The sequence below is a fragment of the Miniopterus natalensis genome, chromosome 3 (genome assembly GCF_054644295.1).
Source record: "Miniopterus natalensis isolate mMinNat1 chromosome 3, mMinNat1.hap1, whole genome shotgun sequence".
Taxonomy (NCBI): Eukaryota; Metazoa; Chordata; class Mammalia; order Chiroptera; family Miniopteridae; genus Miniopterus; species Miniopterus natalensis.
In genome coordinates, this window is record NC_142083.1 from 23,426,555 (window position 1) to 23,453,727 (window position 27,173).

General features: G+C 40.1%; 1 protein-coding gene across 4 annotated transcripts in view; it reads left to right on the plus strand.

Moving 5' to 3' along the window:
- SEMA5A (semaphorin 5A) overlaps positions 1 to 27,173 on the plus strand; it is a 362,632-nt gene that overhangs the window by 96,306 nt on the left and 239,153 nt on the right. For all 4 annotated transcript variants that reach the window (XM_087815351.1, XM_016217317.2, XM_087815350.1 and 1 more), the window contains exon 2: positions 356 to 450. The gene's annotated coding sequence lies outside the window, so the exon portion shown is untranslated. The remainder of the gene's footprint in view (positions 1 to 355; positions 451 to 27,173) is intronic.

Sequence of the window (27,173 nt, forward strand, 5' to 3'; positions counted from 1 at the left end):
AACCTGATGTTTAAACTGCTTACAGTAATTCAAATGGGTTTGAAATTATGGCCCTTTCCATTGTTTTCTGTTGTTTCCTGAGATTTGTTTTCATATGTTAACAGCATTTGAATTTTTATTTCTCTTTTATTGACGAAAGAAATCCATTGGTGCATGGATTAATTAAGCCAGGACTAAACTACTTGTCATTTTTAAGCTATGCTGTGTCACACTCTGTTTTAAGTCCTACATTGCTAATGCAGCTTCATCTGGTTGTGCATGGCACTAATGGAACTTTGTAGAATTGATAAGCAATGAGCACAGCATCTTTTAAACTGGGCGAAAGGGATCATTTTCTTTCTTTTCTCTTTCGCAGTGTTGGCGTGTGAGAGTTGGGCTCCAGTGAGCAGATGGCTCTGGATCCTTAGGGTGATACATGATCGAAGAAACGCTCCAGCCTTTTCCTCCTTGGTAAGTCACACAGCTAAGTGGGAAGTGAAGGAATCAGCAATTTTACAGATTCAGATACTGCGATAGCTGGTGAGCTTCACTCATCTCCACTGCTAAAAACGGCACTGAATGGGGAAGCTTTCAGAGAGACAGATCTTTCTGGCAAAAGTATTTTGGACTAACCCCTTACTCAGGATATCCAAAGCTCTGACAGGGTGCCATGGACACAGCACCCCTGGCCCACAGTGTGCTCGTCACTTGGTTTCAGTTCTATTTTGCACCCCGGTACATACTGCTACTTATATGTATTAGGGCTGATAATTACATTGCACAAAAGTGTTCTGGTGTCAAATATCCCTCTTTTATTACGAGCAAAAGCAGATGTCTACAAGAGTCAAGGTTGAACAGGACTGACATACTTAAATCATGGGAAAACATGAGGACCCTTGCCACATACATCAAATAAAGCAATTTTTTCCCCCCTACTTTTTCTTAAAAGGGTACTCTGACACCTGAAGGCTCATTTAACAGGTTTTCATTTAAAAGAATGGGCAAAGAAAAACCAATTAATTTGTGTTTCTTTAAGGAGTTTAAGCAGGGAACTACTCTGTTCATCTGTTCATTCATTTATTCAATCATTCATTTACTCATAGAAGTAAATAATTATAGTAAGCCCATGAGCCTAGTATAGCAGAACTTCTGGAGATAAGGCCTTTTTTCAAGAGCCACTGGTTCCTATGTACTTTTTCCATGAGTAATGGAGACGTGTTCTTTACCTTAATGGCAATGATACTAAAAAATAAAATTATGATTTTAAAAGTAACGAAAAGCTATATATAGTACCTTATTAATTGCAAAAAAGAAATTGCAGAATAATATTTAATGTATTCCCATTCATCTTAAAAAATACACACACACAAACATGCAAACATATAATCTCTACCCACAAGTCATGCGTTATAAAGTCTACCAGGTGTATACCAATACATATCAAATTGTAAATAGATTAACTCTGCAATTGAGGATGGTGGCACTTTATGAGCCTTATCTTCATGATCTAAAATTTCCAATTTTATGTTTGCAATCTGAAAGAATGAAAAAAAGGATTGAAGTAGTGAATAGTGAATGCTCATTATAGACAATATAGGGTGGGGCAAAAGTAGGTTTACAGTTGTGAGTACTCTAAACATGGAGTTTATTCTTGTATTATTATTTATTAATTATTATGTTATTTTCCATACGAACAATGGTAAACCTACTGAATGTAAAGGAAGGGCAAAATACACCCACAATCCCTCCACCAAAACCAACTGCTGTTGGCATTTAATGTAATCTTTTATAGTATATTTTTGATTAGTAATTCAGAGTTGAATTAATACTGGACATAAAATTTTGCACACTGCTTTTACACTTGTTATAACATATACTTGTATATTATATGTATATGATAAAATATATTGTTGAAAATTGTTAATGACCCTCATTTAATGCATCATGCTATGTGAAGGTTCTATAATGTAATTTACTGCTTTTTTTTTTTTTTGTTGGACATATATATTATTTTCACTTAAGAAAAATAATAGACAATGCTGAAATAATCATGACAAGCACATACGCCTTACACCTGTTTCCAGTACTGCTTTCTAGCTCTTTGTAGGTCACACTATCTCCTGCCTTGTGAAAAGCAGAAATTTGCTTCATGAAGTACCTGTTTTATCAATAATAGCAGCCGTTACTGTAAAGCTTTCTTTTAGTTAAAGGTTAATTCTTTATGTTAGAATAGCTGTAGTTGACTTACTATTTCAAAGCCAAGAAGTTTTAATGAGACTGCTAATTGGCTTTGGAAGGTGTGGTAGATATTTATGTATATTTCGCCGATACTATGCTGGAGATTTTGCTTTGCTGACACCTCACTGAGTATCGACATTAATTGTTCTGTCAATTTGTTAGTATTCCTTCCTTTTAATATGTGTCACTGTTTATTCATTATGTTATTTGGTTGATTTCTTATGTGATTATTAGCCATTACTTTGAGAAAGTGTGTGTGTGTGTGTGTGTGTGTGTGAGAGAGAGAGAGAGAGAGAGAGAGGACACATGTGAGAGAATTGTTTGTTTTTATTTTATACTTGCTAAGCTTCTGAGATTCAGAATTTTTATTTCAGATTTTAACAGACTTTAAGAATATTAATTCTTTGTTGTATTTTTCTCCACTTCACTTGCAAGAAGTTTATTGCAGTGTTGCCAATTTTTTTCTTCTTTATAATTATATCAACCAGTGCTTAGAAAAATAATAAAAAATTTTTGTTACTTTCTTCTAATCTTATGAAATATACTCAGTTTTTTAATTCAGAAAAACAGTTCAGTTATATAAAAATAGATATTGACTTTTGTGATATTTCTCACAGTTTTATTCTGCCTCTGTTCTTCCTCATTGACAAAAATCAATCCTTATTTTTAATTTAATGAGCATTTTCAGATAATTAAAATATTTGTATGGGTAAAAGATCTCAGTTGCACATTGCTTCATTCTACAAATAGAGACCAAGTTTACTGCCAGGCAACAGAAATTTTTTCCATTCTTTTATTTATTTTTCTTTCGGTTAGGTAAAGAGAAAGGTTAACCTCTTCATTTTGAGATGTTCCACAGCCTTGACCTATATTTTTATAGGTAAAGATAGAGAATTAACTAGATTTTCTTTCTGAGTTGAAGGTTCACCTGAGTTTGGACAGATTGAGCCACAGCTCGGTTCTCCAGCTATACTTTTCTTGGTTTTCTAGATTTCTTGGCTGTAAGAGAAGTTTGAGACTGGGAACAGACAATGAGAAACTGGACTGAGTTTCTGGAGACAGAGACTACATATGAAAAAAATGTGTTACTGACTTGTTGGTGTTTTAGTTGGTGACACTGTGCTGATAGGAATTTCATTTTGTGGTATTTGCTGTTCACTTCTCCACGTATTATTGATACGGGTACATCACTTGCTTAAACATGCTTCGTGGTTGTATTGTGGGATAAAGATTTAGCCTGTCATTCTTAATAATGTCAGAAATACTAAAGCTACCCTATTGTCTAGTCAGCCTGATGGAAAATCTCTGTGAGGTGATCTGAAAGGGCCCGTGCAGATCTGATCTGCTGTGTCACATGCATTTCATTGGCATCAGCCAAGTTCACTCACAGGAGGATGGTCTGCTCCCATTATCCACATTAGGATGCACCGGAATTCCCTTTCTGGAAGGTTTCCCAAAACCTTGCTCTGTTTCCTTCCTTTCTCTTCCATATGGAATTTTGGCTTTCTTTCTTTTTTTTTTTTAGTGAGTATCTGCAAAGTATGTTATTGTCCTGAAGGTTGCTGGCCTTATGAATACTATAAATATTTGTAATTCACAGATGTGTGGGCAAGTTCAGAATCCATTTCTTTCCTTCTCTTTGTGTTTAAGTCAGGCTGGGAATGGCATGTGCGTCTGTTCATTCTCAGACACCCATTAGAGGGGCCGATGTGTGCGGGGTTAATTACTTGGATTTGAAGATTTACATGTGCGTAAAGGAAATTGCCCCCTCCATTAAATGGTGCATAAGATCTTTTTTGGCAGAACTTTCTAAAGGGCATAAAAATGACCTTGTGTTTGGATTTTTGGGTTTCAGGGGACTTGGGGTTTTCCTACATTATGGTCTCGAGATCAGAGCATTGGAGAGGCTTTTATAGCTGCAGGGCTGCCAACCTAGTCAGTTCATGCTTTATCCACTGGGGCTTTCTGGGTGATTTCCATGTGCGCTTGTGTCTCTTTTAGCCTCACAGGCCACAAAGGGATCAGAGTCATTTTGTTTTCTTTGCTTTTGCTTCAAGTTTGGATAGTTACCACTGTTGGTTAAACAAAAACAGAGAATGCAAAGGTTTGAAAGATGGTCAGGAGATTCTGGGAAGTAAATACCACTGTATTTTCATAGAACCATACCTCAGAATAGCGGACAGATCTTCCATTTCCAGTGTGGAAGAATTAGATGGGTGCCCCGAGCTGGCCAGTCACACATCCCATCTGGTGGTGGCCACTCTGACTAATTCTAGTTGGGCCACAACTCCTGCTTGGACACTGATATCTCATTCTTAAACAATTCTTCTCCATCCCTCCCCAGTCATCATTTTTTAATTTCCCTTCTCTACTGGACCTTTCCAATAGGAATACAGACATCTACCATTTTAGTAAAATAACCTGTTGATGCTAATTTTCTCTCCACCTATGACCCACTTCTCTCCTCTTTACAGAAAGACTCCATAAAAGTGCTTGTTTATATCTGTTATCTTTAATTCCCATGTTCCCGTTTTCACTTGAATCCACTTTGACTACTTAGTCATGCTATTGGTAGAATAACTGCTTGACAAGGTCACTAGTCACCACCATGTTGCTAAATCCAGTGGTCGAGGCTCAGTCCCCATCGCCCTTGGCAGCCAGAGTCTGCAGCATTCGTACAGTACAGTGGATCTCGCCCGCCTCCTCGAAGCACTTTCTCCATCTGATTTTAGGACACCACATTTCATAACTATCTGTACAATTTCTGCCTTCCCTCCAACATAGTCTCCGTGACAGCAGGGATTTTTGCCTCTTTTGATCATTGCACCGTCTCCAGGCATAGAGAATGGCCCAAGGCACAAAACCCTGTCAATTATTATTTGTTTCATGTTTGGGTTTGTGGAGGATGGGTGGATTCATGGGTGGATGGGTCTTTTGGGGATTTTCAAACCCAGTGACAAAACTTTATTTCTGATTTGGATACAGAACCGGAAGATAATGAGATTGTCTACTAGAGGAAGAAATGGGACAATTCCCCTCTACCCCCAACCAGAGTTTAGTGTCTTTGGTATGATTTTTCCCATATTGTCCAGTGGGTGGGTAATTGCTTGCTCACCAATTCTCAGCTCACATGTCACCTTCTTTATGGACCTTTCTCTTCTCTCCTGATGATGAGACCAATTAAGTTGCACCTTCTCTGTGCCTCAACACTCCTGTGCATGTCACTTTGAGGGTAATTTAGGGTTGTATTTCTTGTAGCATTTCTTGTGTACACATAGTCTTTCCTCTTCACACAGCAAGGCCCTTGCACTGATTGAGTTCCTCTTCCCAGTAGCTGACACTCTGACACGCAATAAGCTCCTAATGCGTATGTGCTATTTGATGAAATGACTCTGACTGAAATTTCGTTAAACATAACTTCTTTAATGGCCCTTAACAGGGTGATAAAAAGGTGCACCTCTAGCCTTCTGATTGTGCTATGTTTGATTTACTAAGTTTATTTCATGATTTTTTTTAGTAATTCAATAACTAGATTTGCTCTAGCTATTACAGCCTGTCCCCGTATTGTCCAGCTGTGTCCCCATATTGTCCAGCTGAGGTCATTCACTCTTATTGTTTTCCTAAATAGTCTTGTTGTTTTCCATATGAGTGAACATCATTAATAGTGTATCAAAGACAGGAGAGAGGGCATGATCCTTCCCGAGTCTCTTTCTCCAAGCTGGTTGTCTGTGAGTTGTGTGGAGACCTGGGAAGGAAGGCAGGGGTAATCAAATAGCATGTAGACCAAGACCCCTGTGGGCCCCCCTACACTATGAGGTCAGAAGCCAGCTTCTTCCTGGCATTTAGAATTTCTTACATTGAGCATTTGGACCTACTGTCCATGTCACAGTGGAATTTTAGCAGTATCATCTTCAAGGAGTACATATTATTAAACGTAAAAATAGCATAGCACAGCATGACTCTCAGGGCGTGGCGCTGAGCCAAGCTCAGAACCCTGGAGTAATACTTCCTGTAAATTAGTTTTCTGGTATGTACACGTTAACATTGCTGTGTTTGTAAGGAGCAGGGAGGAATTTATGGATCAATTGACTAGATAGATAGATAGATAGGTAGGTAGATAGATAAATAGATATAGACATAGATATAAATATAGATATAAGTATAGAGATATAGATATACACAAACAGATAGATACAGATATTGATTTGATATACAGATGTAGATATATGGAGAGGTATGTTTATAGATATAGATAGCACTATAATTGGGACTCATAGAGGTCACTAAGGCAATGAATGAAATAAATGTCTAAGACAGTGTACAGAAGTCCAGCTTTGCGGCTTAATTATAACTTTCTGGTAAATTAACTGATAGCTGCTGAAGGATCCAACAAATAGGGGAAAACCAGAGCTCTGCAGTGTATTTAAAATAAATGGTCTTTCACTAACTTGGTGCTACAAGCACATGTGAGCTTGCATGATGCGTGCACACACAAATGCACACACATGCACACATACACATTTTCATAGGGACAGTATGAATAATCGGCCACTTTTTTTATCAGCCACTCCTGAACACATACCTGTGTCGTGCTGACACCTGTGTTCATGGCTGTGAGCAGCAGGTAGGAGGCATCCACAGTGAATACAGTAGTTGCCAAAGTAGAAGGAACACCCTCAGTGCTTTCTTAAGCAAATCCCAAATGGTCAGATACACTTACAACTAACATTTCTAACTACAGTTGCATGGTTTGTGAAGACTTTATTGATTTGGATTTGCTTCTTATTTTTTCTGAACCCAGGCCAGTTCTCCAGGTGTGGACGGTGCAGAATGTAAATCTTACTGAGTCACCTCCACCTGCCTGCAGTAGTCACCCTTGTTTGGATCTGAAAGAGGACTGGGACCAGTTCACTGGTAGAAGTCTTTTAACAGCCCCTTGTAATGTAGCAGTGACAATAGAAATTTAATAAATATTCTCCAACATTTTATAATATAAAACATTTTATGAACCGCTGGTAATAGCCTAGTAATAATTCATAGTAATGGATTAAATGATCTGAGCACTTCCTGCATCCCAGGAACTGGTATAACTGCTTTACTTCTATCATTTTATCTTCTCAGCACCATACAAAGCAAGTTCTGGTCTTACTCCAGTTTAGAGATGTTTATACTGAGGAATGGAAAGATTAAGAAGCTTGCCAAGGTCACTTAGAGGTGACCTGGATGGCCCTGCTTAGTGGATAATAGAGTATCCAGTGTGTGTTTCAGACCCCCCTTTTTTTCTAAAGGGCACTAAGGGAGCCCCCATGGTGGAATATTACAGAAAAGAATTATCAAGCAATAGAACCTACCTATTTAAATGTTACTGCAAAATAATGCAGCTATAGGTTTCTGCAAATTGTATCTTGGTTTTATTTCACTGTTCTAGCAAATATTTTGAGGGTTGGAACCCACACTCACTGTGTAATTTCCTTGCCAAAAACACATGATTGGTGGTTCATCTCAACAAGTTCCTCATGGACAAGCATCTGTGTAAACAAATGGTGCCTCTGAAGCATCTCTTCCTGTACATGGGGTCACCAAGGGCTAGCAGGCATCCTGATTAATGTCTGATTGGAAACTGTGTTTTTATTATTGACATAACACACTGACCACTTTTCATGAAAACTGCAAGAAACATGACAAGGAGAAATAACCTGCATTCCCCATGCTCCCTGAATAGATATTTATTAAGCACATACAGTGTGAGACTTTTAGGCATTGGCGATCTATTGGCAAATAGGACAGGTTCCCATTTCTCATGGAACATACATTTTAGGTGGGAAAGTCAAATCATAATAATTATATCAGAATAAGTAACAAAGTAGCAGTAAGTGGTATGTGGTAAGATAATTCAGATAGGATCATGTGATAGAGTGTGAGTAGGGTCCACTTTAGATTGGCTTGTGTGTGGTATGAAAGGGGAGAGTGATGTGAACTGAGACCACAGTGGTGGGCAAGGGTTAGATTGTGTAGAGCTTTGCAAGGCAGGACTCAACACCTGGATGTTCATTCTGGGTGCTGGGAAGCCTTAGGAGAAGCAGTGGTGGAACAGGATTTGTGTGCATTTTTAAATTGTCACTCCAGCTGTCATGGTTACCACTGGGGAAATGGATTGTTGGATAGCAAGAGGGGAAACAGGAAGAGCAGCCAAGTTCCTTGCAGGTGACTGAATTTGGCGTGTTTGAATGTTCCTGGGCATTGGTGGAGAGAGCAGGAAAAATTAAGAATGAACTGTAAGTTTTGGACTTGAGAAAGCTGGGGGAAAGTGGACCATGCACTGAGACAGAAGTCCTGAGAAGATGCAGGCTTTGGAGGGGAAAGCCAGTATTCTAGGGTCATGTTAGCTTTGAGTTGGCAGCTTTCATTTCTCACCCAGCTGCAGAGAGTAGGCAGTTATATATGCGAGTCTGGACTGGGAATAATTGGACCCAGAGGGAGATATTCAGGGGTCATCACCATATTGACAATCTTTCTTTTAAATCTTCATCCGAGGATATTTTTTCCATTGCTTTTCAGAGAGAGTTAAAGGGAGAGAGAGAAACATTGATGTGTGTGTGTGTGTGTGTGTGTGTGTGTGTGTGTGTATGTGTGTGAGAGAGAGAGAGAGATGTGAGATGTGAGAGAGACGCATTGATTGGTTGCCTCCTGCATGCACCCCTACCGGGCCAGGCATCAGGCCTGCAACCGAGGTACTTGCCCTTGGCCGGAATTGAACCCGGGACCCTTCAGCCTGCGGGCCGACGCTCTACCCACTGAATCAAGCCAGCCAGGGCACATTGACAGTCTTTAAAGTCCGGGGCCTCTCACCTGGGATCTACTGTAGGGAGGAAAACCGTACCTCAGAGAGAACTGTGGGTGCAGGAACGCTGAAGGAGGGTGTTGGGGGAGTCTCCCTAATATCTCACTTGGTATAGTAGTGCTTTGCTGCTTCAGAAGCGATCTTAAAAGTGACAAGAGTCCCAGAGGAAATCCCCCCTTGAGAGATTTCGTTCAGCCTCTTAGCAGCAAATTCCCCGCGGTTGGCATGTAAGATGCCACTCTGGCTGCGAGGAGGCCAGATCCTACAGTGCGCGTGATGGGAGCTCGGAGCAGCCTTTGTTTTGTTTCTTCCCATCGGCAGTTCAGCCTCCTGTTGTTCTCCAAAGCACTCTCTTCTTAATTGAGTCTTGGGAGGCACTAGGCAGGGCATGACAAGTTTTCCTTGTTACTAAAATGACATAAAAATTTGCCCCACTGTTTTCTCATCCTGCTCTGTGCTCTTTTAATTATTATAATTATGTGTTTTTTCAGGAACCTTGGGCTCCTGACAGTTCAGCATTTGAGAGGCCTGCAGAACATTTTTGCTAACGGATTTCACGTTCTCAGCGTCGGTTCTGGCCGCAGTCAGCGGCCTTGTTGACTAAACATATCTGTGAATATTTGCGATGTGCTGGGCAGAGACTCTCTGACACACTGTTAATAATAATCCAGCAGATAGCAATGCAGGCAAGGGTTTCAGTTAACACCACTTGCGTTGTTAACACCTTTTGTAGAAGGATCAAAGCTGTGAAGCTCAGATGTCACTGGAGTTTTATTAGTGGCTTAGAACCTTGGTTTTCTATCAAAGAGAAATGCATTTGGCCTGGTAATGTGAAGCTGAAACCTTGCGTCTCTCAAAGTTAGTTAAAATAAGATTTGGCACTGACCATTAAGATTTCCGAGGCAGGTGTATTTTACTGTAAACCAGGCTCTGCGACTGGATGTTGAGAAGCCATGGCTTTGACCATCCAGAATCCACAGAGAGACCTCTGTGAAGGCTCATGTATAATTTTTAAGGCACAGTGATCAAGCATTTTTTAAAACAGGTGAACTGAACTAAAGAATAAGTATTTTTTCTAGTGGATCATTTCATTAGTCAAATGCCAATATAGAAGCTATTTTATAAATAATCTGAAAGGTCTCATTAAAAAAACATTTTATTGAGGTATGATTGACATATAAAAAGCTATACATATTTGATGTATAGATCTTGATGAATTTGGAGATAAGAATGTACCTCTGAAACCTTCAGTGCCACCGTCAAGACCAAAAACATATTCATTCTCCCTCAAAGTTTCCTCTCGCCATTATTATTATTATTATTTATTATTATTATTATTATTATATTATCATTATTATTTTGGTACAAATATTTAACCTAAGTTTGGACCTCTTGGTAAATTTAAGTATAAAATACAATCCTGTTATTAGCACAAGGCACTATGGTGTATAGTAGATCCCATTTTAAAAATTTGTGTTAATTTTAGAGATTGAGAACCACCTCTCATTCTGAGCAAGTCATTTGGGATCAGAAGTCAGCATTCAGCCCCCTAAGTCACAATCAGCCTGAATTTTAATGTTATACGATCTCCCTTCTCTGCTGCAGATGGTGTTTAGATCTCAGGTAATAGAACCCATCCTAGGGGAAGCACAGAGTAGTATTTGCAGCGGAAACCTCCCCAAACCAATGCTTTGCCCAGATTTAAGAATTAAGAGGGAGACGGAGTAGTAATATCCACCTCACAGGGTGGGACCAGCCACGTGACTGGCTTCATGCCATCACGTTCTTCTTGGTCAGGGAAGGGTAAAGATGCCATTTGTGTCAATGATGTAGAATGTGTTTCTGGAAATGTAATTTTACTTATACCGGATTCTTTCCAAGTTTATATTTCAGTGGATGTTATGATTCTTAATTTTAGCAGTTGCAGACTGAATGTAATTTTGTTGTCATTAAAATAAATCCTATGCTAAATGATGACATAAATAATCTTAACAAATCAAGTGTTAGAGACAATATTGACAGTGCATATGATAGGCATAATATCTCATACAAAGGGCTATACATTGATAAAAATTCAAGCAGCCTCTAAGAAAATGGGTAAAGATATGAATAGGCCATTCAGATAAGAGTACTTTTTGATTTCCAGTAAGAAGCTGAAAGATATTCCATCCACTACTGTTATGATAATACAAATAAAATATTATTCTTTTGACTGGGAAAAAAGAAAACACTTTCTGTTGGTAAGGATGCTGATAAAAAGGGGATTCTTACCCATTCCTGATGGATATGGGAATTGTTCATATTTTTGGGAAAGCAGTCTGACAGCCCCTATGAAAATATGCAAACTCTTTGACCCCCTTATGCTAGTAGCGCCCCTTATGCTGATATAGATTATAAAAGTAAAAACACCAACCTACATATATGGTATATGTATTGGATGTTTATAGTGGCATTGTTTTCACTGCGCACCCCAACACTAAAGAAACATCCTGGCACATTGACTATGTATCAATAGATTATAGATTACATATCAATTAGAGTATGAGCATGTCTCAAATCTGATGCAACCATTAAAGATTAATTCACACCTGGCTACCGTGCAGAGATTTTCATACTGTTCAGTGAGAGAAGTAGATCCCATTGTATGAAGCAGAAAGACCCTTGTCCCCCAAGTCTGTATACACGTGTTTGTACGTGGTCCCATGGACATGGAGAAGGAATTAGTAGGAGGCCCACTGGAATGCTAACAGTGGTTTTGTGGGTAGGGGGAGAGGCAGCTTCTAAGAAATGGCCCTGCAGTGGCATCGGGCTGGCAAAAGTGTGACAATTTGGGCATCAGGGGCCCATGAATTTCAACTCTGTTGTTCTGGACATAGCAGATTTCCGGATATAAGTAAGATGGTCAGAGAGCCTTTCCATTTCTCAAGGGCTTAAAATAACTCCTAGGAATATGGGCTCTTCCCCAGCCCCCAGCCATAAGTCAGGGGTCCTCTGACTGTCTTCTGATAATATTCATTTTCCCTTTCAAATGTTCTGTTTTTAGAAAATAAAAATTCACCAGCAGTAGATTAGAAATCCTAAACCTGCCCTTAGGTATTTGCTATAATATATGAAATACCTCCCCTGTCTCCTGCCCATGAGTAGCCCTGGGCATGTCAAAAACACTTCCTCTGTCTCACTTTCCTTTTCTGTGTGTGCAAATGCTATAATTCTCTTGCATATTATAGGTAGTGACAGATGCTGTAATTAAGGTAAATTATAATGGTAAGTGCCTAACTTTTTATTCAAGAGGTGTTGTATAAACAGAAAGATTGCATGTAATACAGCCCCTCCGTACCGCTCTTAGTAAATGCTGCTGCTATTGCTTAAAAGGAGGAAACTGGCTGGGGGGTCGGGGGAGAAACCTAAATACCTTGCACGGGAACATACACACCAGTCAGTACCAGAGGTGGGGGTTTCCACAGGTGTGGATGACTTTCTGGTCCATTGTTCGAAGAGCTCCAGTGCATCGCCCTGGTTCAAGGTGGAGTGCCACGTGTGCATGTGTACCTGCCAACCATGCAAAGGAGACCTGGAGGCTGCAGCCGTGGATCAAACGCCCTCCTGCTACTTAAACAGCATCTGGAACCAATGTGGCTGCCCAGGGCCCAGCAGGAGCTCACCCTGAAGCCGGGGCTGTGACTGCAGGTGTACTAATAGGCTTTGGGATGCACATCAGAAAGTGTCTCCTCGAGTCTTAGCTTTTCATTGTGTGACACCACCGAGCAACAGAAGCTGTTCTTAATTTTCCATTCTGAAACCTTGATTTGTTTTTGCTGGTTGTGGGTTGATTTAGAGGAGTTTTCCCATGTCTTCTCACACACTGATTCTGGAGGAAAATGAAATGCTCCCTAGATGAATAAGCAGAAGTCCTCTGGGTGTCATTTATACAGGTCAGTGCTGTGTGCTTGTGCGTGCATGCAGGCCCTTCTCTGCTTGATGTCTCTGTAGATTTGCACAGCATCAGGAGAGGTGGCCCCGAGGAACTTAGGAGACTGTCTTCTAGATAGTCATCATCTAAGAACTGTCATCACCTTGCCCCCTTTAATCATCAGCTCAGAAATGTACTTTTTCTTCGCTGAGCATGACTGAAATGATTTCCACCACCTGTCCTGTGCCTCTGCATGTCCTTCCTAAGTGAGGCAGGTAGCCTGGCCAACACATATTCTATTTGTCCTTCACTTTGTCCTAAATTGTTAAGACTCTTGTTACTTCCCTGAGCCCCTCGTAGCACCAGCAGGTATCTGGTACATTCTACCCCATTTCTTGTCCTCATCAACATCAGGAGCATATGCACTACAAGTTTATCACTCTCTGGTGTGTGCACACACAGATATCAGAGTTCCTATTCTTAAGCAGCTCATATTTTAGTGTACCCTCAGTATCTGTGATCTGTGGATGGCAATTGTCACCTGGGTGGCAGGAATAGTGAGCAAAGGGCAAGCAAATCGATGGCAGTCATGGGAAGGGCTCTGATAACTACATGCTGAAGCCAAATGCTGCTGCTAATGAGTCCATGGAAAATGTAGTGTGCACCCTCAGTGTGCTCCATCCTGCATGTAGGAGGTGTTATGGACTGATGGCTTCGGCCCCTAAACTTTATATTTTGAATTTATAACCCCCATTGTGATGGTGTTAGGAAGTGGGACTTTTGGAAAGTGATTAGGCCATGAGGGTGGACCTCTCCTGAATGGGATTAGTGCCCTTATAGGAGGCACATGAGAGAGAGACATCTCCCCTCCCCTTCCCTCCTCTCTGACCCTCTTCGGACACCAAATCTACTAGCACCTTTTACTTCCACACCTACAGAAATGTGAAAATAAATGTTTATTGATTAAACCACCTGGTCTATGGTAATTTGTTACAGCAACCCAAGCTAATGAATGCATGAAGGATTGGATAAATATTAAAATGAAGTTATCAGTCAGAATGGCTGATAGGCAAGGGGTGTGCAGGTTTCAGGATCTGTGATGATAAATGGTAGAGAAGGGAAGGAAGATGTCCTGAGAGGAGAATGCAGTTGTGGGATCAGTTGTATTAAACCTTCATTATCATTCTTGTCCCCTTTGAAAACTAAAGGAAGAGTCGGTTCCTACTTTGCAAATCACAGGCATTGCTGAGGAATAACTCAGGTAAAATGATATGGAATATTGAGGGGGGAAAATGCACAAACTAGGACCCTGCTTAAGGCTTAAATAAATGTAGATTTATGTGAGAAATTAAAAAAACGTTTTAGCAAAGCAGGCGATGTGCATAAGTAGAAATGGTAAATATATTCTGCACATACAAGCCAGTGGGATAGCATATTTAATTAGAAGTTTCAACTTATAATGTTAAAAAAATACTCTGATAAACAATTGTATGTGAATTGTGTCCAACTGTTGTAGTGAAACTTTTTATGGGTAAAATGTAAAAGCAGCAGCATCTTAAAATAATAAAACAGAGAGTTGACATGCTTGCTATGAATTCCCTCTCTTATTTTTTACATGGCAGAATAAAGAGAGAATCTGTATGGGTTATAAAATATAATTAGAAACTTGTCCAATGACTGTACCAGGCGCCCTATTTTAGTAGCTGAGAGAAGTTTCAGTGGTAGCAAGCTTACAGCTTAGTGTGCCCTCAGTATTTGTGAACTACGGATGACACTGTGCAGATGATAAACAACATTCCTGTTGGGAGGCAGGGACTGCGAGCAAATGGCTAGGTTTTGATTGGAATCGTTGGAGCAGGTCTGATAATTCCTTCTGGTAATTAGTCTTACCAATTCCTTTCCTCCTTACAGGGCATAATACCACCTAAGTTCGTTCGTTCCTTCCTTCCTTCCTTCCTTCCTTCCTTCCTTCCTTCCTTCCTTCCTTCCTTCCTTCCTTCCTTCCTTCCTTCCTTCCTTCCTTCCTCCCTCCCTCCCTCCCTCCCTCCCTCCCTCCCTCCCTCCCTCCCTCCCTCCCTCCCTCCTTCCTTCTTTCCTTCCTTCTTCCCTTCCTTTCTTTTTCTTTCTTTCTTATTCTTAGTCTAAAGCAGAGTTTCTCATCCTCAGCACTGTTGATACTGGGGATTGGGTAGCTTCTTCTTGTGAGGCTTCCTGGGCATTTCAGGTATTATCAGCATTTTCCAGCCTTTCCACACTAGATACCGGCAGCATCCCCCAGCTGACAGCCAAATATGCCTCCAGACATTGCAGATGTTCCCAGGAGAGGGAGTCAAATCACCCTTGGTTTTGAGCTATTGGTCTAAACACACTCTACTAATTTAAAAGCAGGACAAACCGAAGTCTTCAAGACGTGGTCTTGTGTAGTCACACATGTGATGGCAAGGCCTTGGACGGAATGCACTGTGGTTTGCATGTTGCCTTAGACAGTGTTCTTGAACTTATGCCAATAGCTTCCATCCGATACACTGTGAGGAAACCCTGGGATGGAAGTAAGGCAAGCAGGGCCCGACAGTGACTTCTGCTCTCCCTTCCCTAGAGGCTGTGGGAGGCTCACCTCCACCAGAATTTAGTTGCTGGAAAGTGAGGGGCCAGGCTTTTGATGAAGAGTGGCTTTGGGATTCATCCTGTAGTGAGATCAGTGGTCAGAAATGCTTTAGAGTAACAAACACTGCCATTGGTTAACCTCTATCTTCCATGACCTCCCACTTTTCCAGTTCTCAATGCCTTTTCTTCTCATTTATGTACTCATGGATTTTAGAATGAAAGAGTGGAATAAATAAAATTCAGCCTCCCTACTGAAGGTTGAAGAAATGAAGAGTAAATTTTTTTAAGAAAAGAGCTTTGAGAGTTCATTTATGATCTGATGACCTACTACCAGCATTTCATTTGCCTCTCTTATTTTAGTGACAACTCCTGAAAACATCATAAGAAGTAGAGTAAAATGTATGCTATTTGGTCTTATCCCTCAAACCCACAGAGTTTGTTGAGCTGAGTGAGTGCAGGTTAAGGCTGCCTTTGAAAGAATGCAATTTAAAACATTATTTTTATTATTATTATTTTTGCTGCTCAACTTTTCCAACTGTGTTCCAAGGAAGGAAGTTGCCTAACAATGGAAGATTTCACAGGCTGTATATTTGAGCTAAGTCAGAGATCTGACAGCAACTCTAACTGCACAACATTATGTGAATTTGGGAAACTTTTGAAACAGAGTTAGGCCATAAACCAGTGAGTGAATTATAATGATGCAGACAGTAGTCATTTTGATTTGATATGTGTTCAGCAGGGCTTTTAGTACATATATTTTCCATTTTATTTAAAGGAAAATTCCACCCAATTTGCTTAGACCAACCATCTGGAAGTACTTTTTCCCTTTATTGCCTTTTGACACCTTGCCAACTGAATGAAAAATGATAGATGATGAAAAAATTACAAAAATTCTGTTTTTAATGCAATTGAATGTTAAAGAAAATGCTAATTTTTCATCTTTCAACACATGTTAAATGAAGTTCCTCTAAGTTTTCTTTGGTAATTATTTGTTGGCTGGTATGTGTGACAAAGTGTTTAGATTCCCATTATTCCTCCTGCTGTCATTTTATACCTCTGAGGCCCAGCGTCTCACAGATGTCTGTGTTCAGTGGACATCATCCCTATATTAGTAGGGGAGCTCCATCCTACCTCTGTGGGGCCTGCACACTGACAGTCACGTTCCTATGGTTGGTGCAGTGTCTCTATACAGGCAAAGCTTTCCCCCCATTCTTTAATGAAATTTTGCTTAGAGAAAGCAATTTTCTGAAAGGTGCATCTTAAAAGTAACCACTCATTGGAAGCACTTATTGGATAAATCACGTAGTGATGGACTTATCTTTTGAAAGATACAAGTGTCTGATTCATCTCAGTCCATTCCCTATCTGCTTAATGAGCCATCCTGTCTCATGGTGACCAGATCTTTGCCTATCTTTGTATCAAGTGGACACAAAATTGAAACCCATCTATGAAACAGTGTAATACTTATCAAACAGTCATCTGTGAAATGGTGTCATATGTACAGCAGATTTGCTATGTGTCAGGCACTGCAATAGGTGTTTTTTGAAAGTTATGTCAGTCATGACAGAAACCCTGCAAGGTAAGGGGTTTTATTCCCTTTGAATTGATAAAGCTGAGACATAGACATTATGTTTCTGTCCCAAGGTAGAAGGAGAAAGCTGGGATTCATTCCAGGTCTGCTAGCTCAGAAGGCCATGCCCTGATGCTGGGAAAAAGTCTTCTCCTCTCTCAGTTGTGAGTGATATCTGTGGCTGATGTTTCCCTCTAATGAGTATATCTGATAGGTTTTTGGATGAGTTTGTTGTTGCATTTGTGTGAAGATTTCTAGTAAATAATGTTACCAGTGTTTTTATGTTATGATTATTAGACAGTAAAAGCATCAATCAAGCCAATGACTTGTAAACATTTTAAAAGGGACATATTTTCATCTTAATATTTATGGAGGATCCATGATCTTTACAGCACTGAATGTAGATCTCTGCTATAAAATCTAACTAGAGGGACGTTTTTAAAAATTTTATGCTCATTTAGAGAGAATATATTGGATAGGCATCGGCAGAAAGAGCTAGAGGAAAACTATCATCTTAGATGAAAGTAATTTTCTCTATTCATAGTGAGTTGCTAGATCTTGAACACAGCTGAGTAGTGTTTTCTATCTTATGCTTCATTTATTGCAAATGAAATTAATTTTTTTCGATGGTATCCTTTAAAGTCTCAAATATTATTACAATGAAATATGATGATTGTAATATCTATTTATGCATGTAATATGTGTTTTCCCCAAATAATTACATAATAAATTTTCATTTCACAGTGACAAAAGAGTTGAGTATCCTTTTAGCTCTCACCCAGTTACACAAGAGAGGCAATAGGTGATAATTTTGAATCAGATCCTACTAGATAGAAAAGATGTTAAGAAATGTTTTCTCCTAATTCCTTGAGATGAATTTTACTTACTTTATAGGAATTTTACATACCTATTTTGGTACATACCTTGCTTGCACTCGGTGAAATTCATTTAAAGGAGAAATAAACTTTGTCAAAGCTAGGCGGCTGGGGATGCTCAGAGTACAGGAATGTTTCAGAAACATAAATTATTATGGCTATATAACTTATTCAGCCTGTGGAGCTTCTGCTGTCCGTGTATGACAAAAACACTTATAATATCTGCTGTCATTTGCCTTCCCTGTTCCGTAACTATGTATATTCAACAGGGTGAAAACACTTAGTTATTTCAAGCATTTGTTCTTACCCTTTCTACTGACCTCCCCTCTTCTGTCCCCCTTCAGCCTTATCACTCTGTCCAGTTCATAACTATTTTAAGGCTTATGCTTCTCCCTTTATGAAGCCCCACTGACTCTACTGGAAGGTTTCCGCTCCAATATATCAACTTATACCGGCCTATTTATGTGAGTTCTAGCTCCACCTTGCCCAGTAGAGTGGGCATGCTGTTTAAGCCTTGGATACTCTCTGCCTAAACTTTCTAAATCTTGTTTAAGGCTTTAGGAGCGAGCTGAGTTTCTTACTCTTCTCAGCCCCACTTTCTTATTTCTAGTTTGCCCCACCTGTATCTGGTGTATACTGACTGGTACATTCGCTGTCACTAGGGTGCGTGCTTAAGCACTGCCCTATTTCCTTCCATGGAGTACTAACCTGGTGGTTTGGGGAAAGGTTCTGCCCTCTTTCCGCTTACTATATAATTTTATTTCCCATCCTCCTGGGGACATGCTCATCATTCCTAAAGTTGCCTTCACTCTGACTTCTAGGAGCCCACTACCTAGCTGCCTGACCTTGTGACCCCTACTTGGGAATGAAGATTCTGTTCATCTCCTGCTAACAATCATTCCACATGCATTTCATTTGGTGGGTTATATGGATGATATTATAGGGTAGACATTGTGGATGAAACAGCAGACGTTGCTGATAGATATAGATATGAATGCTGTGTTTTGATTATAAAGTCCTTTCATATAAGAAAACATTAACACTGGACTGTTCAATATGGAAAAGTTAGTTAAGAAGTAGATGGATCCATAAAAGCAGTTCATAGTTTTTGTTTTATATGATACACTTGATCTGAAAGTCTAAAAAATATTGTTAGTCAATCAAGATAGTCATTCCAAAGATAAGTCATTGAAGTTTAGGGTAATCTAGGAAGTAGTAGACTGTATTTTGTTTTTAAGAAATAATTCTCTAGGGCTTAATTAGAACAATCAGAAGAAGGGGGAGATAAAGGCAAAGGCACCTGGAATCCATGACAAGATTGATGATTCTCCCATCATTTACTGGGACAGGACACGGCCTCCTTGACGACCGTCTTTCATTCTAGGGAACACCTTGCATGGATTTTGTTAAGACCCCCTGTCTCATCCTAAAAAGCTCTAGTATTGACAATCGTAATATTATTTAGCCTTAAATTATCTTCCCATAATTATAACTCATGATATTTTCTAATCATGATTGCATATTTAATGTAAGTTTTTCCATTTGGTAAACACAGATTAATTTTATTTCTTCCTTTTTCTATTCCTTGTGGGGAGTTCACCAGCACAGTTTAATTCTTTGGGCTGGGGAAAGGGAGCTGTTCTGGCAGTGGGTGAGGCATGGTAGTGATGTGACTTGACTGTTAGTCTATCGGGGACTTAAGAGAAATGCTAGCCTGTTCTAGTTGGGGACAGTATCCGTGAGACTCAGGTGTTCCTGTGCCAGGATGCTGCTTGGATGTGGGCTAGAGATGCATGACCGCTGATGTGGCTGAATTCAGAGGACACCCACGGTATAGGGAAGGCACAGAGTAGACATGTGCAACAAACACTACTCTCTTGTTGGTCTGCTTTAGCCCAGTGGCTGAGCTAAATGTCCAATTAAGGAGATTTATTAAACTCGGGAGCCCCACAAGATAATCAGCAGCATAGCAGAACACACGCTGGAGACATGCCATTTTCTTTCTGTTCAGTTTCTTCTGCCTGGACTGGCCAAAATGTGTGCAAAGGTTGAGAATAATTTTTGGAATGGTGCTGTAAGCTATTTTATTTACGGTTACACAGTGTACATAGTCTTTCACATTATCACAGAATGAAATGAGAAATGACTTCGTAAAAAAAAAAGTCCAGATGGAAATTGTCATTTGCTGTAACTCAAGAATAAATATCTTAAGTACTGAATGCTCTGTTGTGAAAATGCGGGCAGCTTGTATGCGTTTTTTCTTTACTTGCAGATCGTTTTATTTACTTATAATATGTGGAAAGAATAGCTTGGGTGCTTTGCAAGATTAAAGACCAATGAGATGGAAATCCCAATCCCGGGGAAATGGACTGCTGACCGCCCAGGGAAATCAGACATTAAAACAGCCCCTGGAAATGGAACAAAATGCTTTGAAAAGGTGAATGAAGAAAGGCCCTCCCTCTTTGGAGTCCATGTGACATCAAAAAATTTATCAGTTACATATACAATATTTTTAATAAGATCTTAGCATTTTTCTGGAGCACCTTATTATTATTATTAATTTTTTACTTTCTTAATAGGTAGACCTACAAGATCATGTTGTAATTTCTTTTGTCCTATTATAGGTTATTTACACACTTTCTGTTATTTAGTGAAACCAAATGAACGATACTGAAAATAAAACTAACTTTTAATGAACAGCTTCTAAAAAAGAAAAATTCTCACAATAAAACAAAAGCTAAAAGAGGTTTTTCTTACCTAATTATTTTCACTGGGAGATACATAATAGTTTTTATTAAGATGAAAAATGCCTGGATACAGAAATAAAACAACAGCACCCTAAGTCAAGTCAAGTAAAGGATATAGTGTCACACTTCATGTCAGTATGAAATCAGAGAGCACGAGGGGCCCTCATTCATCCAAGCCGCAGTGTCCCCAGAGGACTTTTCTCTGCGTGGAGACTGGCTTGAGTAGCTGCCTGAATGATCAAGGGGAGCAGCCGGGTGGTGCCGAAGCCGCCCCATCTAGTGCCTCCGTCTCAGGCACTCTCGCTGGGAGGCCAGGTGCTCCTAATATTTCTCAGCACGTCCTCAGGGAGGGAAGTCTTGTTTTCCATGGGAGAAACTTAGTCATGGAAAGGTTTAAGTGTGCAGGTCTGAATGTCAACCTCAAATCAATTACGGAGCTGCCACCGAGAAGCCACTGTGCCTTCTCCACGCAGGTAAAGGCCCCTTCCCAGGTGTGGGCTGGGGGCGTGCACTGGACGCAGATGGACAGAGAGACAGAGGGACATGGGCTTTTAGCTTTTGCTCAGCCATAAACTCAGATCAGTGAAGTGTTTGTTTCACAGTTTCTCCCTGATTAGCTGTGAGATGGCTGCTCGGGTTTACCTGGGAAGGGCTTTGGACTTCATAGATGAGAGATACAGCCCGAAGCCCAAATTTTACACTAGGATGTTTGGCCTTGAAGAGAGGGGCATGTTTGGCTGGGTGGTTATCTTTTGGTTTTCCTGGTGAACCGTTTTCATGTGTTTTTAGCTATGTTTTTAAACTGACGCAAATTAACCTGTATTTTATATAGACCACTTATTTGGCAATTAGCCAGGATGTAATGGCATCGGAATTCCTGGGTTCTACTTTCAGCTCTGCTACCCATAGTGAATTTTGGGCAAATGACTTCCCCTCTTGGACTCAGTTTTCAGGTCTGTGAAAAGAGAAGGTTGAAGTAAAATCACTGGTTTTTAAGCTGTGTTTATAATGGCCCAGATTTTCCCCAAAGTGCTCTTTGAGAAAAGGAACGCCAAGGTCATGGCTTTTGAAAATAGTGGTCTGTTGTTAGAAAAGGTTGAAAAGACCAAGAGTTCCTGGATCTCTGTATGACTCTATGAGATTTATTTAAAAATATAATTGAAACATAAAATTTGGCCTGAAATATTTGCAGTTCTGAGTAGCCACAGAGCGGAGTTGTTCAGAGATTCTGAGAGGCTGCAGCCTGGGTTCAGATCTAAGCTCTGTCATTCACTATGACCCTGGGCACCATTTTTTAATATGTCTGTGCCTCAATATCCTCATCTGTAAAAAGAGGATAATAACTTTGGGTGATATGTAGGTTCATCAGTTGTAACAAATGGACCACTCTGATGGAGGATGTTGGTAATGGGGGAGCTATGCATGTGTGGGGGTTGGAGGTATATGAAGATCCTGTATCTTTCCATTAATATTGCTGTGAACCTAAAGCTGTTATAAAAAGTAAAATCTATTAATAAAAAAGGGAAAATTTAATAATAGTAACTGTCTCATTGGGTTGTTATAATGGCAAGATAGTTAATATTGTAAAATATTTTGAATGGCACCAATGAATACTCATCCATTGGAAAACTTACTTTTCAACTTGGAATTTCTACGATTTATGAACAGTTTTGGTATTTTCTGCATGTTCACTGAATTTCTAGATTGACTTAGTAAGTTGGTAAGTTAAGCATTTGTGTAGAGTGGATGTCACAGGCCAAGAAAATAACTTGAGCAAGTTATAGAAGTTCCAGAAGTAGAAAAGTCTGTAGGGTACGAAGTTTGTGCTGGGAAAGATTGGTGGGCTTTTTTGTCTAAGTTGGGGTTAGACTGTGCTGGAGCTCAATACAGAGTTGCAGTGTTCATTGTTATAGAGCTGAAATTTTCAGCTCATTGTAGTGGTGATGATGATGGTGGTTGTGGAAGTGATGGTTGTGGTGGTGGTGGTGGTAATGATGGTGGTGGTGAGGATGGTGGAGGTTGAAGTAGTGATTAATGTGGTGTTGTTGAAGGTGATAGTGTTGGAATTGGAGGGTATGGTGGTGGTTGTGGGGTGATGATAATGATGGTCGTGCTGGTGATGATGGAGGTGATAGTGATGGTTGAAGCAAGACAGGAGTCTCTTCTCTTTACCTCAAAGAACCATTGTGCTGACTCCTTCAGAACTTAAAGGCATCTGGCAGATGGCTGTGCCAGTTGATAAGAAATGGCTCAGCTAACTCTCAGAACTTAAGGAAAAGAAGCCACTGAGCAGCAAGTGGAGAACAGAAATGGAGGTAGGTGGGACTGAGTAAGCTTTCCTTCCTTCTGTTCTCATGATTGACCCCTGTGAAGGTCATCTAGCCCCTTCCTCAGGTGCACACTTGGCTTGCAACTTTATTACCATCTGCAAAACAAAATAAAAGCAGCCAGGTAGCTGAGGGATCAAAGTACACTTCCAGGGAACGTTCGGGCTTCCTGTTCAGGTTTTTGAAATGGATTAGGTGAAAGCTTTGCTTATAAATTTTGACAGTATTCATTTCATTTACCAAACTCTGCTGTCCTTGTTACTGTGGTAACTGAAGCTCATTCATCTGGTTGCCATTGTATAGCTGATTTGTGAGACCCACATTTCTTTGTGGTGAAATTGTGTGTCGTAGCAATTCAGGATACAGCTTTGATTAGCATGTGCAGCACTTTCTAGCTACAGGATCACTTTGGCATAATAAGTAGACAAGAAAATTGAAGTATGTAAAAGGAGATTGGAATATTCCCTTTTTAGGTACAGTCCTTTTGTTACGTCATAACTCAACTATTTCTTGGAGATTTTAGCTTTTAAGAGTGATTCCCAATGGGGGGAAGGGTGATTTGCCCACCCTCTTGCCTGCCCCAGGACCTTTGTCAATATCTGGAGACATTTTGATGGTCAAAACTGTTGTCTTGTGCTACTGAGTTCTCATAGGTAGAGGCAAGCAATATTGTCAAACACCATCCAGTGCTTTGACAGCTCCACAACAAAGCCTTATCCCATCTAAAATGTCAGTGATGCTGAGATTAAGAAACTCTGGCGTATAGTGTTTATTCTATGAGAAACTGAGGGAATGTATCCGTCATTCTAGAATCTCTTCCTTTCCTTCTTCCAAATTCCATCTGGAATTCCAACTGTCTAACATTTACCTAAAGACCTATTTGAAATCTGTGTAGAAAAGAAACCTCCTTGCACTGGGCTAATTTTATATCTTTTCTGTACATTCTCTTGACACAAACACTTCTAATTTAAGTGTTAATCCTACAGATATCTTATGCTTTCCCACACGGTATTTTTATCAGCTCTTAAAAGTCAACTTATCTATATGTTTCTTCTCCCTAAATTTGGTTTTAAGCTTCTGAATACAGTGTAAAATTTCTTTGAATTATGTTTCAAATGCAGTTTCCTGCAATACATGCTTTACATGGCCAACAAATACTTAGTGTTAAAATTTGATAGTTGATTCATTTGCATAAATCAAAATATTATTTTCTTAATATCCATTATTCTTTCATGGAAAAGAAAAACCACTGTCATCCCAACCCCCACGAAAGAGGAAAGGTATACATTCAATTCTCAGTGGATTTTAATGCTGACACGAGAGCAGTTTGTTTCATGTTTGAGAAAATATTTCTGGCTTTCTACTCTTCTAGGCTTTAATTGTTGTATTTTTAAAAAATAAATCTAAGTAGAGTCTTTATGAGACTTTTCCAACTGGCCAACCTTTTAAACACTTGTGTCTTGCTCTCTTTTTTATGATATTATAAATAGATATCCATGATTTTGCTGAACTTAGCAGTGAGTAAGCCGTTGCCATTAGGAAAATGTTTCTGTTTGGACAAATCCTGCTATTGGGCATGTGGAACCCTTCAAGATAGAGCTCATTTGCTGGTGACATTTTAACTGTCTTCTGTTTATTTGATTTCTAACCAGTTCTTTCTTCCCAGTCCCTTTATCTGAGTACTAAGGCAGCAAACATGTATTAGCATCGTTATGGGGAATTAGAAACCCAAAGTCCTTTTCTTCCTGGTAGATAAAGGAGGTCCCTTATATTCATCATTTTCGGTCATTTCTGCTGGCCAATGTCTAGCCCCTCCTGGGAGTGTATAAGATGCAGATGTGCCTGCTCACGGTGACTGAGTTGTTACCCTCCTTACAGACAATGTTGACCCAAATACGTCTTCCTTGTGTCAAGTCAATCATAAGGACTATTAAGTGACATGGAAGAGAGTCTGGCATATTTGGAGTCCCCCTTTTAAAAGGTCATGCAAACTAACTCATGATTGTTGACCATCAGCAAGGCACCAGGCACCTTGCCCACCTTGGGCAGGTGTTCCTAGCTCACCACTCCTTGCAGTCACCCACAGAGGTGGGTGTGGGTATCTTTGTTGTACCCACACAGAAACAGCACCGCAGACCTGAAGTAATCGGCCAAGGATTTTATTTCTATGTTTGACTCAGGTCTGCCCAGCTCCAAATATGGTATTCTGCGCACTCCGTCTGAACACCAAGTCTGATTGGCTTTTATTATGAACTACTCAGTTCAATGGGGTGAAGGGAGGTGACGCAGCCTTGGAAGGAACGCTTCAGAACCTTGATTTTCAATGTTGCTTTAAATGAAGAAGGTGCTGCCATGTGAATGGAAAGTTTGACAAGCCCCGAGGTAGAGAGAAATCAGGCGACTGGATGGTAGAGAAGGTTTTAACAAGAGCCCGCAGGACTGTCCCTGTTGTGGGTTCCTGTGGAATTCTGGATCTCTGGGGAGTCTTTTTCTGTGAAGCGTTTTCTGAGTGTTACCCAAATTCTCAGGAGGGACAGAAATGCCGTAACAAGCAGGGCGTCCTGAACACCCTGTTTTGTTTCCTGACGTGTACAAACACAGTCTCAGAGGACATTCCTGGAACTGGCTGCTCGGGCCTGTTGCTTCATAGTGGGATAAAATAATGAATATCTCGCTTAACATTCTGTAACTCTAGAAGTTGCTTCCAAACCACATGGCTCCTTATTAAACTGGGTGAGAGAACATGCTTGCAGGACTGCTTACCTTATATTTACCCTTTCTTTGGGTGGCTGGATAATCCGTTCTGGAGTCTAGTACCTGCTCAAAAGGAGGGAAATGACAAACCAGCTGATCACTTTTGGTTTATGGTCTTAATGCTAGTCTCCTCCTTCCGTGAGTTAACTTTTGGAAGTGACCTGAGATGGTCCACCTGGAAGGTCTTCGTATTTATTCATTCATTTCTGGCTGTTTTCTTCCTGTGATCTCAAGAGCTTGCTATTAGAGGTTAGTCTAATCACAATTTTCACTCCTAACATGGGGAAATTATTTGTCCTCAAATTGTGTGCCAGTGGGCCACTGGAAGGATCCTCTGTAAGAGGAGCCTTCTAATCATCCATCATTGCAAATATACATTTCAAAATAATTTGATTAAATAAGGAATCTAGTGATACAGCTCTAGGGACTTTGAACTGTTACCAAGTCGTATGAATGATTTTGCCGTGGCTTAAAGATTTATTGCTGGTATTGGAAACTTAAGGGCACCCAGGCTGCAATTTGAGTCCTGTTTCTCTCTCTCTCGCTCATACACACACACACACACACACACACACACACACACACACACACACACAGAGTGAAGAGTGCTAGTTGAAACCACTTGACATTATGACTTCGATTAGAAAAAAAATCATTGATGTATTTTGCTTAGTTTAACCTCATGGCAGGCAGTTACTGAAAACATGTATCACCATGGTTTGTGGAAATAAGACAGCCCTGGATTTTATAGATGGGAGAATTAACATAGGAATCATATGTACATCTTCTAAAGATGATTCACATCACAGTAGGATGCTGAGCCTGACTTTGAACTTGGATAGAAACACCATGCAGTTTTATTACCAGACCTTTACTGTGCTTCTGACCAGCTCCATTGGCAGGAGAGGAGAGCTGTGTGTGTCCAGTCTGTTTCTTTATCTCTCATTCTCTTTTTCTATTTTATTAAGTTGTTTGTTTCTAACACTTCAACCTCTGAGCACTGACAAGGAATGCTCAGCAAAGAGGATTGGCCCATTTTTCAACAGAGAATGAGATGGCTTAAAATTAGGGGTTGTGATTTTCATTACAATGTGATAGCAGGTATGTGTGAGTCAGTGTGAGATGATGCATGTAAAGAATTTAATATTATAATCTTCACAGCCATGCATGGGGAAAGTAAAATTAATATCCTCGTTTCGCAATGAGACAGTTGAGCCTCAGAGAGATTAAGTAACTTGCCCAAAGTCCCCCAGCCAGCAATTCTGGAAGCCCAGTGGAGGAGCTGGGCTTCTTAACTCTTCCAGTACTTGCCCATTGGTCTCACAAAC